The following is a 17,243-nucleotide window of genomic DNA, read 5'->3' as shown; positions in this document are numbered from 1 at the left end:
TTATAGCCCTAATAGTTAAAAAGTGACAACAACTAATTTCTGAGTTCTGTAAAATAAAACTTTGGTAACACAGAAGCAGCATCACTCTTAAATATACACTTGACCTTTCTGCTTTGTGTTCACATGTTGTCTTCAGGTAGGGCCTTAATCAAAGTATACAGCAATTTATATTTGGAATTCTGTCATCACTTCTCACTTGCACCATCTAGCCTGTAGGAAAACATATGAAGTCAGTTGGGTATACTTCTATTTGATCATAGTGAATATCTCTTTAACAGTATCATGTGTGACTGCAAAAATGTTCAGATAAACGTGTGTTTATTTATCTTTTAAATAGGATTGTCCTTATGAATATCTACCAAAAGGAAACCCTGGTTGTATTTCTGTTGATCTTGGTTTATTATTTAGTCTGCAAACAAAACTGATGGGCCCACTTTGACCTGTCTCTGTCTCTTTGGGTTTCTCTTGCAAAGTGACAGTTTCTAAATCAGGAAGAAAATCAGGTCACATTTCTGGCTCTACAGGATTTATCTCATTGCTCTTCTTTCAAAGTAATTAGAGTTACTAATAATGAGGAAGAGAAAACTTTTCCAGAACTGTAATGTCCCTAACTCCTCTCTCCTTCTGGCAGTTTTTGTGTCACTGAAGAGATCCACGTAGTTCAGAAAGTTTGTTGTGGAGGATCCTTTTGCTCCATCATACACATGGTATCTTCCTTTTAGTTTAACTGCAGGTGATCTGGTCAGTCTTGCAAATGTACCTTCTTTTCCTTAGGTTAATTATGTCTCCTTATTTATTTCCCAGTCATTCTGGGATGGTGTTACTGGACCAGCTCCGGGCTGTCCAGTTGCAGTGAGCGAGATCCCGGATTTCAGGTTGGAAGAAGAAAAAGGGCACATCTACCGAAGTTATCGCATATCCCAGTCCCTAGCTGACTCAGGACAGAGTGGTTTTGTTAAATGCATGTAGTACCAGCTGTCATAATTGCCCCTTCTACGCCTCTTTTTCAGGTTTCTTATCAGTCTGACTTCACAAAGCCAAATTCCCAACAAAGATGGCAAAAGAACGACAAAAATTCCCTCTCTTCTCACACGCCCACCTTTGAGGAGGTGTGGCCTGGCCTTCCACGAGGAGGTCACCTTGTGAATCTTTTGTGTGCAAAATTTTCATCAGTGTCAAAAGATTCCTTATCCTTCATGGCAAAACCATGCCTCCTTGCTCTTTGTATTGAACAAAGCCTTTTTTAATCACAGTTCTGCATGACAGGAATGGCTTGGGTTTTATTTTTGTCGTAATATTGCAAGAGCTTTTTGAATTAAGAGATCTGACACATCAAATAGTACTACTGTTGTACCAAAACATGCAGAAAAAAAATTAAATTCTCCTAAGCTCCAAGTTTTCTCTTTTCCCTTTTTTATTTGATTTTAAAATCAGAGGTTTTCTTTTATATCTTGGAAAAAATAAGTCCATTCTTTACTGGATTATTTATTTCATCTCTCAGCTTGAATTGAGCTTTCTTGCTTTGCTAAATTTCTGCCAAAGAGGCTTTTTACTGCAGTGCTGAGAGCCCTACCAACAGGTTGTAGGTTCTTTTTAAAGCTTGCTGGATTCCTAAGGTGCTAAAACTGCTCTGCATTCAAGTTATCACTTGAAAGATATCTGCAACTTGTGCTTTATTAATTTTAATCCAACTGCAATATTAGTATGGAATACATAAAAAGTCTTACTGATTTTAATTGCAAGTTTGTAAAAGTTAGGTAACTGAATGCAGACTGTGGTGTGTTGGAAGAAATGAGTCTTTCTCAATATTCATGGCATGTGAAGCCTGACTGTGAACACTAAGCCTAAGGTTTTAGGGTTTTGAAGGGTTCTTGGGAGGTGTGAGTTGTGGTTGAGGTTTTTTGCCTGCTGACTTTAAGGCTTAAGAGAAAATAAAACAGATCTCTATGATACAAAGCTATAGAAAAACTTGTTGATGGGCAATTTTTTTTTAAGACCTGCTAACTGAAGGTAGATTAAAGATTAACTTTTTAGGCCAAAATCCATTCTTAAAAACTGTATTATTTCTAAAGTTATTTTCCCGAGATTCTTTTCCTTATCATAATGAAATGGTCACTTTTGCCCCCAAAAGTGGTCAATTTTGTTATTGTCTTGGTGGCTGAATATGCCACTGTTCTGCCTGGCTGGCTTGCAGCATGTTGGGTCTAACAAGCTTTATGTGCATGAAGGCTTCAGGTTTACAGAACCTTGGTCCTGGGAAATCAAAACAGGACAGCACAGAGGGATCACTTCTAGTTATTTCCAGTGAGCAAAAATTTACCCCTGTAGGAGCCAGCTTGGATTTTATGCCCCACTACCAGCCCTTTTTGGTCCTCTGAGGAGCATCTCTGTTGCCAGGCTGTGCGAGGTCAGACACTGCCCTTGGGAAATCCCAAAAAACATGAACTTTAGAAAGAAGCGATGATAAATAAAGAAAGCTCCCTCACCACGGTGTAAAGCTCCTAAAGAGGAGAAACTCTGTCATGAAGTTTTTGGGTTTCCCTGTGATGTAGAGTGGGCAGAGGTTTAGGGAGAGTGATGTTAGTGGGAGGCTCTCGGGGATAGGAGGGAGCACCTTTAAAGTGTTACAGCCTGACCTGCAGACAGGCACTTGGTGTTGTCTGAGGCCTGACACATTAGTGGCCGTTACATAATGCACAATTATAAAATCACACCAAAGCCTCTTTAAAATACCTGCCTGATTATAACCGGGTAATTACGCCGCATTTAACAGAGATGAGTGCTGCGGGGAAGGGACCCCCCTGCACCAAAACTTGTTCCCCTGCCTGCCACATCAGATGCAGCCAATGGTGCCGTTCTGCTGGCCCGTGGAAGCCCCAGACCCTCCAAAGCCCCCCACGGCGGTGTGCCGGCTCTCGTGTTACAGGGGTTGTCCTTTCCTTCCGGACGAGGGTTTCTGGCTGTCGCTGCTCCCCATATTAGTACAGCCAGAGCGACGCCGTGACGCGGCCGCCCTCTCTCCCTCCCCGGGGCCCAGCACATCGTCTTCTCCGCTGCCTCCCCAGCCTTATTCCCAGCCTCTGGCATCGAGTTATGCGCAGCTCCCGTGCTGCTGGGGGGGCCAAAGGCATTGCCGGCCGTGTCCGCAGCAAGAGGGTCTGGAAAGCACTGCAAGTATCTTAAGAATTGTTTTGTTTTTTTTTTTCTCCCTCCTCTGTCTCTTTTCAAAAGTGTTTCACGTCGAGAGGTCTGATCTCCCTCGATGCGTGCGTGTGGTTCTCATTCATGTGAGAGCAGGGGCTGCTCCGGCGTGTGTCGTGTGTCCCTTGGGAAATAACCCTTTCGGAGTTGCAGTGCGTGGCAAAGTTCCCCCCCCGGTTTGCTGCGGTCCTCGTAGCTCTTTCCTTCCCCGTGCCCGTCAAACAGAGGGATGAATCCTCCTCTCGGCTCTGCCGGTGTAAATCCAGATCGATTTGTTTGACTTCAGCAGAGCTAATCCAGATTTACACGGCCCCTTCCCTGAGGACTTCCCCCGTTTTTTGCTCTAGGTGACCGTTAGTGGGCCAATGTCAAAATACAAATGATCTAGTCAGATTCCCTGTCTCCAATCATTAATTATTCTCTGGCAAAAGTTTCTGAGGAAGAGCGGTTGTATTTGAAAACAATATACAAATTCTGTTGCTAATTTTAGAAAGTAAGGGAGATTTTTTTTTTTCCCTCCCGTTGAAACTAAATATAATTTGAAAGATAATGTACAAAGACTTAAATATAGCACTCAATTATACATTGCATATGAATGGTTTCTCTTGGTTTTAACATGTTTAGTTTGTTTTTCCATCTTTCTCAGCAGACAGCTGTTAGATAAAGAGAGAAAAGTAAATAGTTGTTATGAAACTGAACGTCATAGCTAAAGGGAACAAAAAAAAGGAATCATCATATGAATATGGAAAGATAAAGACAAAATAAATCCTATCTGTGCTTTTCCCCTTTGCCCCATCATTTTATGGCACTTCTGTAGTAGTACTTTAGCTAAAGAAGTACTTTAGTGTTTCTAGAACAAATTTCCATCATGCTCATGTCCCTACTGTGTTCAGGCAGTTTTGAATTGAGGCTCCAAATCCTTCATGGGAGGATAAAACTGGGGTAGAAACTTTCCCAGGAAAATCTCTGTGGTTTTGGGTTCTTTTACCTTTAGTGGAAGTTTTGCTTGACTTACACTGAGTTTGCTTTTCTATGAAGTTGCTAAACTTGACGACCCTCAAAAGTTTTGTTATGTCCATACGGTGTCTGAACAAGCACCTGCAAGGTGTACAGATGTCCTTCTGACTGCACAGGATAGCTTGAAGAGCTTGCTTTCTCCGGTAGTTGTGAGACGCAGCACTGCTCCTCACATGTCATTACACCCAGGAAAAATTGTTCTTTTTGTTAAAATTTTCTCGAGGTTTTTCCCTGTTTTGTGAAACCTGAGCAGTGCTGGGCTGGCGGGTTCTTGCTCTGTGTGTTGTGTGTTCAACAGTCAGGTCCCGGTGCAGATCTCTGCTTTTTAGCTGCTTCTTAGGGCAGGCCAGAAAGAACCTAGAAATGCCACACTGGGAAACACATTGCCTTCTTTTATAGAGATATGCAGAATGGCATAAAAGACCTTTAGAATAAAAATAACAATAACTAAAAAAAAAGACCAAAATTATGATTGTGGACTCCTGGGAACAGGGCAAGTGACTGTGTATGAGCTTATGATCTGAAAACATTGAAATATTCTGGGCTGTGGTTTTCTTTTATTAATTATCCTAAGTGATGTTCAGAACCTGAAACCAAGGCTTTTAGACACATCTCTGGTGCCTAATTCTGCTCGCTGTCTCATAACAGGGTGAATCAGGAGGCTGTTTATTGAAGTCAGTGATGCAGTGTCGATGTAAAAGCGACATAAGGGAGATGGAGGATTTGTTTACGAGCATAAAAGTCCCCTGGACAGTTTAACACTAACAGAGAAAATCACTGAATAGCTGCAAAGCACAGAGCTTAAATGTATCTGAAATAAGTTTTCTGGAGCATTTCCAGAACTATTTTAAGAGCCTGATCCAGAGCCTGGTGAAGCCAAAGGTAAAACTCCTTTTGACTTCTTCAGAGCTGACATTACACTTTGAAACATCATTCCCTCTCTGAAATTTTCTAAAGCTGGCTTTTAGATGGTTTTTAATTAACCATTATGCCAGATGTAATGTCTTTTTTATCTCTCTCGTGCTTGGATTTGTTAAATATAAGAAAGAAATAATAGCACAATTCCTTTTTTCGCACAGGAAATTCTGATTTCCTCTGTATTTAGTCATTAGTTGCACAAGCCACAAAAACTCATCTTCTGTTGCTCTGTTTCTCTGTTGGTTTGCCTTTGTGTCTCTCTCTTATCCTCTAGCTTTTGAACCCACTGGACAATTTGATTCAGAGGTTCAGGACTAGAAAATATTTGGGGTTTGTGAGTGCTGTTAAAGGATGTTCCTGGATTGACAATAGACAGACTCAAGGAGTGTAAGAAAGTGTAATGTAAGAAAGTGGCCAGGGGGTGACCCAGCCACATACTACACAGCTATGGATCCACCAGAACTCCATAGGGGAGCACATTACTTCAGTAATGTGTGTTGACAGAATTTTTAATGCTATTCCATATTATATTGCATTTTATGTTTAATGTCCCATTTCCAGGCCAGTCACTGCTTCACCTACACCAACCATGTCCACGAAATCAGGTAATGCCAAGTGTGGACTGTAACTGTATAGTTTTAAAGGGGACTTGGAAACAAAGCCCTGGGATCTCAGCACCTTTAGGAATAATCTGAAAAGGTTCCATTATATGGATTTAGTGCTGGATCCAAACCTGCTGAAGATCCCAGTTGGCTTCAGGAGGTTGTGGATAGGTCTGCATGTGCCATATGCTGAGGAGTGGGTGTCAGGAGTCAGGGACTAAGGGTGCCTTGAGAGAGCTTGAGGTCCTGTTGAAAGACTGGAGGAGGTGAAAGTGGGATGATGTCCCAGAGGACTATGGCCCTCCTGCTCTAATCCTGCCCCATGCACTGTTATATCTGAGGCTCCTTGTGTGCAAGGGGAATGTTTGACTGTATCAGCATTGCTGCCCAACTTATGTTCATCAGATATGAATACATCTAATAACCATTTTTATGCATATAGAGATAAATATATCTGTTTTATTTATATATGTATATATATAAAAAAAATATAAAACCAAATCAGGAAAGAAGCAAAGACATGGAAAATGCCATTTCCAGCTCCACCAGTTGTGTACTCCCCATTCTGCTGGGAACTGGCATATCTGTGGTGTCAGATGGCATATGTGTGCCCAGCTAGAAGGTGCTGTAAACCAGGACGAGAGGCAGCAGGGATCGCACCGAGGATACCCCTGAGCTTTGTGTGTCCATGCAACGAGGCTGTGGCTGTTTCTCCCCCGGCCCTCGGCCCGACCATCGCTGCGAGTGGTGCGAGGAAGGGAAAATGGAGGGTGTCCCTGACCCCGGTAATCTCCAGCTGCCACCGAGCCTCCCGGGAGGCACCCGCGGCCAGCGCAGATTAACACAGCCCACAGCAGGGACTGGCCTGCAGCCAGCATGGCCCCGGGATCAAAGGAGCGTGGAGGTGGCTGAGAGCCACCTTCGGGCTCCTCCTCCTCGCCTCGCTCTGCCACAGCTTTTGCCTCCCCCGATTAATCAAACCCACCCTCTGCCGTCGTTGCAGATCAATATGCTTTCCCCCTCCCCCTGTATCTTGCATAGGGTGTTTATGTCCAGGTGTGCTTTCAGAGCTAATAATTGGCACAGAGTCACCTTTCTTAAGGATCTTGCCAGGGGAGCGACGTGCACACGTGCTGGCTGCCTTTTTTCTTGATGAACAGAAACAGGGGCTTCTGGCCCCAAAAGATAAACCGTGACGGCGCAAAGCTGGGAACCATCGTGAGGTTGTCATAGGCAGATCCAGTGCAGAGGCATGTAATGAGCAGTGCCCAGTTCTCTACAGTCCTCTAGGATCAGGAGGGAGCAACATGCAGCATTACCTTTGAGTTTAAAAGGTCACAAGGCCCCAGGGAAAACACAGGCATTGGCATACACAGCACTGGAAATGGTGTATTTTATTGGCAAGCTAGTGCCTTGGTTTGGTTTGCAGGGGGTGGTCTACACCAGAAGCTTTATTTCTGTTAGAGAGGTTATTTTTGATGGCTGTTTGTTTACCTGACCCAGGAGGACAGTGTTTTAAAACACCTTTTGGAGGGACTGTCAGTGTTGTCCCTATGAATTCCAGCAGCCCAAAAATGCAGAGGCTGTTTCCTGCTGCATGGGTGAGCCCTTTCAGGGAGGTTCCTCATCCCATGCACTCCCTTTGGGCACCTTCATTTTCAGCTTCTCAGCTCTGGGCAGTTTTGTAAAGCAGGGAGTGTTGCTGACCAGTGGCAGGGCCATACAACTGCCAACCACCCCACCAGCCCTTGGGTCAATAGGTTTGTTTTCCAAGGTGGGGCTGGTGCCAGCTGCACTGTTTTTATGGTGTGATGGTCCCCGGAGGTGGCCAAGGAGTAACTCTGCCTTAACTTCTGTGCATCTGTTGTTTATCCTTTCCCAGTATTAACCCAAAGTCCTGCCCAGACAGGAAACAACCCAAGCAACAACCTGGAGGAATGCCCTTGCAAGGGCATTTTCTCCTCTCACTTCAGTGGACCAGAGTCTCACCTTGAATGCAGAGCAACATCACTTCATGCTCATTTTAAATTGTGGTTTGCAGGACCACGTGGCCCAGAGCAGGACTCAAAAAGCATCATCTCACATATTTAGGTCTATGGGATGCCAAATATGTTGAATATTTTCTCCCCAATGTCAGTTTGAAAGCTAGTTTTATAGTCACAGCTAGCTTTGCATATGTTTGAATCGTTCCCCGCTACATGATTTTTTCCAGGAGGTTCCTATAACATTAATGAATGTGAAAGTTGTGATTAGCATGGGAGATCATTGCTTATAGCAACTACACAGTGTATTAGGCCACCCATCAGTCTTGCTGTTAGAGCACTCTGCAGAATTCAATAAGCAGCGTTATTTGCACAGTTGCCTTTAGGAGCTTGAGAAACTTTGCAAAACGTCTTATAATCTAGGCAAAAGCTTTGCTACAAAGCAAGTTCACTTCATTGATTGCATTTCTTCACTTTGGTAACTGAATGGCAGGCTAAAAATAAATTAAAAAAAAAACAGAATTGAGATCAATCTCTAATTGATTTTGACTTGTCATATGCAGTTAAAAGCAGAACCAATGCTTTCTGAAATGTTACTGATGTTTGGGGGCTTTGTAAAACTGAATATGAAAGGAAGCATCAATAGCAGAGTATAAGATATCTTAATTTGGGCTTCATACAGAGTTTTTGGCACTTAAATGTCAGACTAAAGTTCAAGTGTTCATCAAAGTTCTACGAGGATCTTCAATGTCAATGAAATTCCTAGTAAAACTGTCCTGTGAGGCTTTGCTGCCTATAAATGCTGGTTCCTTGAACCAAAAATTGCACAGTCTGTTGAAACAAAGGCCTTCACAGGATAAAGGGATGTCCAGAGAGAGTTTGTGAGAAGGGAACAATGAGGGAGCTGCTGGGGGAGCTTCCACAAGAGCCAAGCTCAGCTGCTTTTCCTCAGCAGTGGGTTGGCTGGGACACCATCCTGGAGGGCAGGGGTGGTTTGTGTGGCTCTGCTCTGTCCCCACACCTCCAGTGGGGCCAGGGGCTTGGATTGCATCTCCTGTGCTAAAGGGGCTGGAAATCACTCTTTCCCAGTAGCAGGACAGCAGGCAGGGACCCCTGTGCTATGCTCAGCATCACCCTGACAGCACCCCATCCCGATTCTCCCCCTCCAAAAACACCTCCTGGCTCTCTCCGCTGAGGCTGCTGTTTTTCTGGATGTTTTTCCCTGGACCGCCAGCCTTGTGCCTTTGGCGGGGGGGATGGAGAGAGGGGAGAGCCAAAACAGAGAACAGCCTATTTTTAGGCTGACTATCTCCCACTCCCTGGGAGGCTGGGTGCCAATTAGGTGGTGTTGTGGGGTGACGCTTGCCTGTCTGTAACGCAGCCCGTCGACAGCCGAGCTGTGACAGGCACTGGAGCAGAAAGGGAGCAGAGATTTGAGCCATCTTTCTGCAGCAAGGGACCCTGAACCTGTCTGGATTTGCAGTAATGTTTATTTTTTGCTGTTGCATCTGTTTATCTTTGTCTGGATGGCTTTCTCCTCCCTCCCATCACATTTTATAACAGAGCTCCACGCACACTGTGAAGTGTGTACTTGAAGCCCAAGTACACAATTTTGGCTTGTGCCTCTCTGTTCATTTGGTAGTGGGACCAAAAAAAAAAAAGAAAGGCTAGGCAATTTAGGTCCAACCTCAAAATTTAGAAGTTATAAAACTGTAAAGTAAAACTGTGATCATGTACTCTGTCTCCAGAATAGCAGAGGGCTCCTCATAATTAGTATTGTTTCAGCTACAGCATATACTGTCAAGAAAAAAGGAATTGACATGGATGGATTTTCCACCCTTTAGTTTTTTGTAAACCATAGTTAAATTATTTTCTTTAAATGGTGCACGTTACACCTAATTTATATTTCTTTTGTTCTAGTTCCTGGCCACTGGATTTCTTCTATATCAGTCTTGACAGACTGCAGAGTACTCAGTAATATGGAGAGGAATAGCAATGTTTTAGCTGTGTTTGTCCAAGGGTGCTGGTACAGTGATTAATTCATCCCTTTCCATTTTCTTTGGTATGATAGAGCTCTCTGAAGCATTTACTATGAGCCTGTTTTCTAGCCCATAGTTGTCCTTAGTGATACTTCCCTAAACCTTTCTAATTTATCAGTATAACCCTTGTGTTTTGGGCATGGGAACTGAAATGCTCTACAAGGGTAATGTTCCCATCAATTTCTATCACTGTCCCCTGAGCCCTGATTAACCAAGCCCTGCATCAGCTATTCTATTCTTTTGCCCAGAAAGCAGAGAAGCCCACAGTCACTCAGATCTTCTGCTTATCTGTATAAAATACTGCCACAACCATTTTCTTGTGGTGCTTTAACACTGCGTCCCAGTACTTAGAAAAGCAACACTGATATTCAGAGTACATCTTGGCCAAGTCTGTGGTAACTCTTGGGTTCAATTACCATGACTTGTTGATATAGAAAGTCTAGCTAAAGAAACCGGTGTGTTTTGTACTTCTTTATCGCTCTTAAATGTGAAATGTCATTCTCAGCATATTATTGCTCCATTGCATGGATTTTTTTTCCTAGTACAGAACAGAAATAGGTATTGAACATTTCTGCCCTTTCTGTGCTGTTGTGCCTGACGGTACTTAGAGGATACATATTGTTCCTCATGTGTTTGAAAAGTTCCTTCTTGCCCTTAGAAAGGCCAGCAAATTCTCTAGCTGCAGTTTTCTCACTAATTCTTTCTGCTCTATCACAGACACCTGAGTAATGTGTTATTCTTGACTTCTTTTAATTTATTTTATTTTATTTTATTTTATTTTTTAATAAATCATTTTGCAGTCTGAAGTGTGTGCAGCATTTCTGGTTGTCATAGGATAGGAGGTAGAAAAATTTTTGAGCCATTCAGCGTCCAGGGAGAGTGACTGTACAGGCTCTGCACTACATGGCCATTGTGGGATTTGAAGGACAATGAAGCAGGTATTTGGAGAGAGCTGGGAAACTAGGAAAGGGAAAAGTCCTCAACATCTCATTAAGGGTGACACCTTTCCTCTGCAGACAGCCTCAGTAAAACAGATCTGCTTCACATCTCCAGACCTCCATACACCTCTTTTATTAAAGGACAGCCATTAATACATAAAAGTCTGATACGTGTTCCCACCTCACACGATGGCAACTGCAAATATAATTTTTTTTCCCAGGGAATGTGGTTATGATATCATGCCACCTTCTTTTTTGTTTCTGCTAACAGCCTGCACATAACTGGGACTTAGGAAAATGCTACCAGAGTCAAAAACAGCTATCATCCTACAGCCAGTGTCCTTCTCCAGCTAAGCAGTAAATTGCTGCTCTCTGACTTGATCTTTAGCTGGAGACTCCAACAAAACACCATCATTGGGACAGTCAGTGTCCTCAGCACACTTACTGGGCTGAAACATTCTGGGCTTTGGGATAAATCCTCTGCTCTGTGGGAAAGCCCAAGCTGGGAGGTGAGCTATAGCCCTGGGTCAATGAGCTGAACACCAAGGTTTATGAGGAGGAGGGATAACTTCCAAAACCACAACTGAATCCCTGCAAAGCAGTGAGATTTTCTTTCATTTACTGAAAGTATCTGAATTCAGTCTTTCAATCCCACTGATGCTGGGGTCCCTGAGCAAGAGACACAAGGCCTCCTGGCTTTGACTGAACATGAACTCTGGGCTGATGCATATTTATTTATTAATATTTTCTATTTCATGCTGCTGATTGTCCCAGATGCAGAGGAGGAAAATGACTTTCAAATGAGAAGATTTTTCATAAGCCTAGAGCATAGCTGTACTTGGAATGCAAGCTTTAATCAGTTATTTGCTGGAAAAATGTGTAACAAAAGTGCAATCTCTGCTGGGTTCTCTTTCATCCTGGTATCAGTTGCTGGGTGATATCCCGTGGATGAAACATGGATTCTGTGTAAAAAAATTAGGCTCTTTGTAAGCACCTTGTTGCAGGGACCATCTACCTTACTTGTGTGCCCTGAGGATAATGATAAGTATTAATAATAATAACAACAATAAATGTGGCTTGGTGGGAAAGCTGTGCTTCACTGGCTTCACTGGAGAAGTGCAGTACTTTTAGGTTGGAGATTTTCTAAATCTCACTCTTGTGTTAAAGTGTCTGCTTCTTCAGTTCAGCAGCAGTCAGGTTCCCCTACTCTCGGACAAAGGAGTGCCCTTAACCCCAGTGAGGCATTGCCTCTTCCAGCTGCTCAAATCCTCTCACCCCCTGCACCTTGCAGGTAGTCACACCAGGCATGAATGAACTCTGCTGAAGAGCAGCAGTATCTCTCTGTGGCTGATTGCAGGAGTTGTTGAGGGTCTGTACCATCCCTCACCATCCCACTGTGGCCAAGGGCAGCCCATGCCCCAAGAGCTTTTCCTCTGAACCTAAAAAAAAAATCCCAGGCTCTCATGTAAGTGGTTGCAGTAAAGAGCTACTGGAGGAGGCTATTTTTTTTTTCCAGGGCACAACCAGAGAGGCTACTTAGCATAGTTTTACATGCTGCTAATGTGGTTTTATTGCTTCTAGGACCTGACCTACTGTCGTTATATGCTGCTGTATTATGTGCTGTGGATGCTTTTACTCATTTGGAGCTGGTCCAGGGATCTCTAATGGGGCTCTGCACTGCATGACCTAGGTGTGCTCAGCATGACACCATCCCCTGCACTGTTGACTGGGAGGATTGGGAAATCAGGCCAGAAGCATGCCCTAACTTATATTCTGGTCTGGATCTTGTAGAGTATTGGGGGATGGAGGGAGGAACATCCCTGTGGTCCCCATCACCTCACAAGGCCATGGGTTACTTTATGCTCCACTGTGGACTCTGTGTGCACAGAGCACTTCAGTCCAAGCACTGGTGTGCAGGGAATTCAGTGAGCAGTGAGTCATCCCCCATTGCTGCTAAAGGGAAACCCAACAGCATCAAAGTTAGAAATGGACAAAGGATGGGTTTTGGGATTCACTTTTCCCTGCACTGCTGAACCCAGGAGTCCTGCAGCCACAGCTGCTGTACTCCACCCCATCTTCTTCTTCCAGTGCACTGAGCCTCCAGGAGGGAGAGGAAGAATGAGGCTGAGGAAGGTGGAGGAAAATGTAGAGTACTGATTGAGTGACCCACCACCAGAACCACTCCTGTCTCATAACTGTTCTCCTGGCCAAAAGAAAGGGTCCAAACATTATCCCTTTGGCCATATAAGCATTTACCACGGTGGTGTATTTAGTAACATGTTTTGCATGTGTTTGGTGTTCCTAGTTTTGACTTTATTTCCCATTCTACAGCCTCAAATTACTAAAGTGAACGTGTGCTGTTTATTGTGCTTTTCATGTTTTCTTGACAGTCATCAGCATTTTACACTTGGTATAGTTTTCTACTTTTTTTACCCCATATATAGAATGCTGATCCAGGCAATAACATGTTGGCTGTGAGGGCAGTTTCTTTCTCAGATGCTCAAATGTGGGTTGAGAAATCCTTATTTTGGTGAACAGTGACTTTTATGCCTGAATAGCTCATAGGGACCTGGTCTGTATTTTGAAAATCCAAAGACCTCTCCTTTGTTACTAAAGTAGCAGTTTTATATTGGAATTGGCAAAAATTTTTTATAATGGAGGTGAAAGCTTTGGATGGCAATTTGATTTTACTGTGAGCAGGAGGAACTCATATGTGCTACTTGCCATTAATGCTATTTTTTAAGGGCAGAACTTTCACTGTCCAAACACTGTTCCTGGATTTTATTGTCTGTGGCACTTCACTTGTTTCTCTGGGAGGGGAGAATGGGTGAAGTCACAGGGGCAGACTGATCACAGGGCTGGAGTGAGGGTCAGGCTGAGCTTCTCAGAGATTGATCCAGTAGGGCTGAGAAGCTCTGCTCTTTACTGTCAGTTCAACCAGCCTCAAGGAAGCTTGTGCTGGCCTGAGATAACCTCCGAAGGAAAAGCTGCAGCAGCTGAGGCAAAGGGAATCATAATTTTGGAGGACAGGGCCATCACTCCACAGAGAAGAGCCTGTGTCTTCTTGAGAATGGAGATGGAGATCAGTCTGAGAGTGATGTTTGCCTTGGGTGCTTTTGAGTTGCCTCATTGAGGTATCTGGGCATTTGATAACACAGCCAAACTGGGCTGGAAAATCAATGAAGAAAAAATGAGATAGTGGAAAAGAAAAAGAAAGAAAGGGAAAAAAAGAAAGTAAGAGAGAGAAAGAAATAAAGAAAAAGAAAGAAAGAGAAAGAAAGACAAAAAAAGACAAAAAAAGAAAACCCACCAAAAATGACATCTCTTGTGTTTATTTAGACAGCATCCTTGCACCACAGCGAGCGCTGTTTTTTATTTTACAGGGGGAAAACTAAGGACAGATTTCATGCCCAAAGTCCTGTGGAAATGGCACAACAGAGAGCTGGCCCTGCACCATACACTAGAAAACAAATTTTTGGTCCACCTCTTCAAATCTCCACAGATAGCCTCAGCATGCCCCTTTCAGTTCCGGGGACCCAGTGAAGGGTCTTTCCACCCACAGCTCTCCAGAATTTCTGTCTTCACCACCATTCATTTATTTTTTTCTGGAACCTTCCCACTCCTGCCTCAAATTCTACTTAGGTGACCATTCCCCATCACTTTACTTTTGCTTGCTTCCAAGCAGCAGCACCTCCCACTCCAAGAGACAGCACGGGATTCAGGCTTTTCATGGAGAGAAATTGTGTGAGCATGCCTTACCTGGTTAATCAGGTGTAGAGAGAGAACACAACTTATGTGACAATGCCCTTGTATGACCCCAGACGTTGCCTGGAGGTGCCTCTGTCTCTGCATTGGTGCTGTATGAACTTGAAACATCTGTGCTCTCACCGTGTGCTTTGCTGATGTAGGATGGCTAAAATGTGCTGTTTAGGTGATGAAACACAAAAAGGCTTTTGTCTTCAGGGATGCTGAGTTTTTCAGCCAAGGTCTGTGCTGGCCTCTAGTCCTCAAAATGAACCTCTCCTGGGGGCCTGTCTAGCTTTTTCTCGGCATGGACATTGCTGTGCATGTCAAGACTGTGCTGTAGGAGCAAGAGAGCATTCAAAGTGTGTTGGCATGAGTGGCTCTAACCCTGATCCTAGCCCCATATAGACTCTGAAAATGCAGACTCAACAAAACTGCTGAAAATGTGGTGCAGAGCTTAGCCATGAGTGTACAACATCTGTAAAATATTTAAAAAGCAGTCAAAGAGGAGAAGAAATTAAGAGCAAATGGGGAAGAAAGTGTACTATTTCAGCAGAAAAGACAATTGCACCTGCTAGTAACAAGAACAACTTCATCATCTGATGCATGGACCTCTTCCAGCTTGTCATAACAAATACTGCACACCCAAGGCTATTTGTTGCATTAGCAATAAACCAGGGAGTGTCAGGAGCTGCAGCTCATGTTGGCACAAAAGCTGGGCACCAGTTCCCACCTGTGCAGATACACTGCTGCTCAGAGAGTGGGGAAACTAGGGAAGATGTGCAATGGCATCGAGGTCACACCGTGTTTCCCACCTCCTCTGAACTGGGTGTTGATCAAGCCCAAGTGCTAAGTCAAGTCTCAAGTGGTAGTATTATCTACAATTTTGCTAGGAGGACTTAAAAAACACCTATCACCCTTACAGCTGAGGTTTGCTTTGCTGTGGTTAAGACAGGACCAATCTTTATTCTAGGGCTGGGCAGGGAACAGGAGCAGCTGCCTTCAGACCCCAAATGGCCACTCAGAGATTAATCTAAAGAGAAGCCTGTATTCACCTGTAAGTGAATAGGAGGACATTATTTATCTTATTCTGAATTCAGATTGAGGCGAGATCTTTTTCCCAATATGTCTGAATTCTAGAGGTAGGATCTGTTCTATGGACAAAGCTCAGCTCCATCACAAAGAGCTGTATCAGAACAGTGGTATAACTGAGGCTCAAATCTTTCCTGGAGTTTGTTGCTAAGGTTTTGCATTCTGAATGATGCCTGGGAGTGAATTAGCAGTAAGATGTGTGTGTAATTCATGTGTAATGTGCTCAGGTGGTGTGGTCTATGCAGAAGGCAGACTGCCTCACTGTATTCTTGACAAAACAGTCTTTAAAATTTAAGTTAGACCTAAGTTGAGCATGTTGCAATAATGCAGCTTTGCAGTGCCAGAGACCTGAATGAACTAGGTGAGATCTCCATTTTATAAAGATATCTACAATCTTCTGAATACCTGAAACAAAAGAAAGGCACTTCTCTACAATACAGAGAGAAATAATCCTCCAGGTTGCAACTGACTCAGGGGACACATGGCAGAAAAGACAAGATGAGGAAGAAGAAAGCCCACATTACTCTTGTTTAAAGCACATGAAGGTAGTTCTCTGCTGGACATCACTCTGTTTTATCTTACTGGAGGTAAAATCACCTGGCTTTCATCAAGGTTCCTCTCTGTTCCAGGACAGACAAGTGAGCTGCACCTTCTGAGAAAGGCTTGCAAAAGAGTGTCATTGGCTTTCATTGTGGAACTAAATAACAAAGGTGCATTTGACTTTGCAACACAGATTTTTTCTCAGCATCTCGACCTGAAAAGAGCAGTTCACAGGATAAAGGAATATGAAAATTACAGTAATAAGAAAACAGCAAATAGATGAATTACCTTGCAGGAAAAAAAGTTTGTACTACCTTGCCTTCTGACAGAAGCCTTGAGGCTGCCTTCAAGACAAGATTTGCAGGACTTGCAAACAGTAGACCCTGAATCCCAGAGATGGGTACAGCAAATGTGGCCTTGAAAAATCCCATACTGGTTAATAGTTATGAGTTAATACATCAGAAGAGTGTCTAGAGGCTGCCTGGGAAGTGCTTACATGGGCGGGAGAGAGGAATAGAGCACAAGATACCTAGAGACCATGGAGACTGGCCTTTCAGATCTGCACTGGTCAGCCCACATAAAGCAATTCCGAGTGTAATTTAGCCTTCCTGACACCTAAATTTTACCTTATCCTTTCAATTTTCAAAACCAGCCAAAGTTTGCCTGTCAGGTGCTGACTTTGAGGTGTGAGCTGCCTCCAGAACCAGAGTTTGACTGATGGGAAAGCAGCTTGGCTGTTGAGGGGATGATCTCCCATTGTGGGCATAATTGCTGCATTCCTTAAGTGGGAGAGGAGCAGAGCAAGCCTGCCTGCCTAGGACTTAGATGGAAATGGCATTTTTATGGGAATGTTTGAAATGCATCTTAAAGGCACCCAGTTAAACACTCCTCTCAGTCTGGCCACAGGCCAGCTTGGAGTTCTTTGAACTCCTTGCCCTCCAGGCAGAAGCCAGGGTTGAGTTTTCCTACTGGCTTCCACGATGCCAGGTCATTGCTGTCCACTGTGAAGAGAGCCCAGTTGCCTGAAGTCTTGCCCACAGCATTGCGTTCATCTCCTTGGCCATGACTGGGGTTTCGCAGGCACATCCAAAGGCAGGCACTGTTTTCTGCAGCTTTTGTGGCACTGTGTCCACTGGCAGACCTCTGTTTTTAGCAGGGTTAGAAATCGGA

At 43.8% G+C, this 17,243-nt stretch overlaps 1 protein-coding gene across 1 annotated transcript in view; it reads left to right on the top strand.

The window, feature by feature from the left end:
• The first annotated feature begins 3,053 nt into the window (after positions 1 to 3,053).
• LOC103755782 (sodium channel protein type 5 subunit alpha) overlaps positions 3,054 to 17,243 on the top strand; it is a 205,952-nt gene continuing 191,762 nt past the window's right edge. The window contains exon 1 of the mRNA XM_018089200.2: positions 3,054 to 3,174. The gene's annotated coding sequence lies outside the window, so the exon portion shown is untranslated. The remainder of the gene's footprint in view (positions 3,175 to 17,243) is intronic.

This window comes from Manacus vitellinus, unplaced genomic scaffold, assembly GCF_001715985.3.
Source record: "Manacus vitellinus isolate BGI_N305 unplaced genomic scaffold, ASM171598v3 scaffold_12_pilon, whole genome shotgun sequence".
In the NCBI taxonomy this organism is placed as follows: Eukaryota; Metazoa; Chordata; class Aves; order Passeriformes; family Pipridae; genus Manacus; species Manacus vitellinus.
The sequence above is the reverse complement of the archived record's forward strand: the minus strand, read 5'-3'. Positions and strand labels throughout refer to the sequence as shown.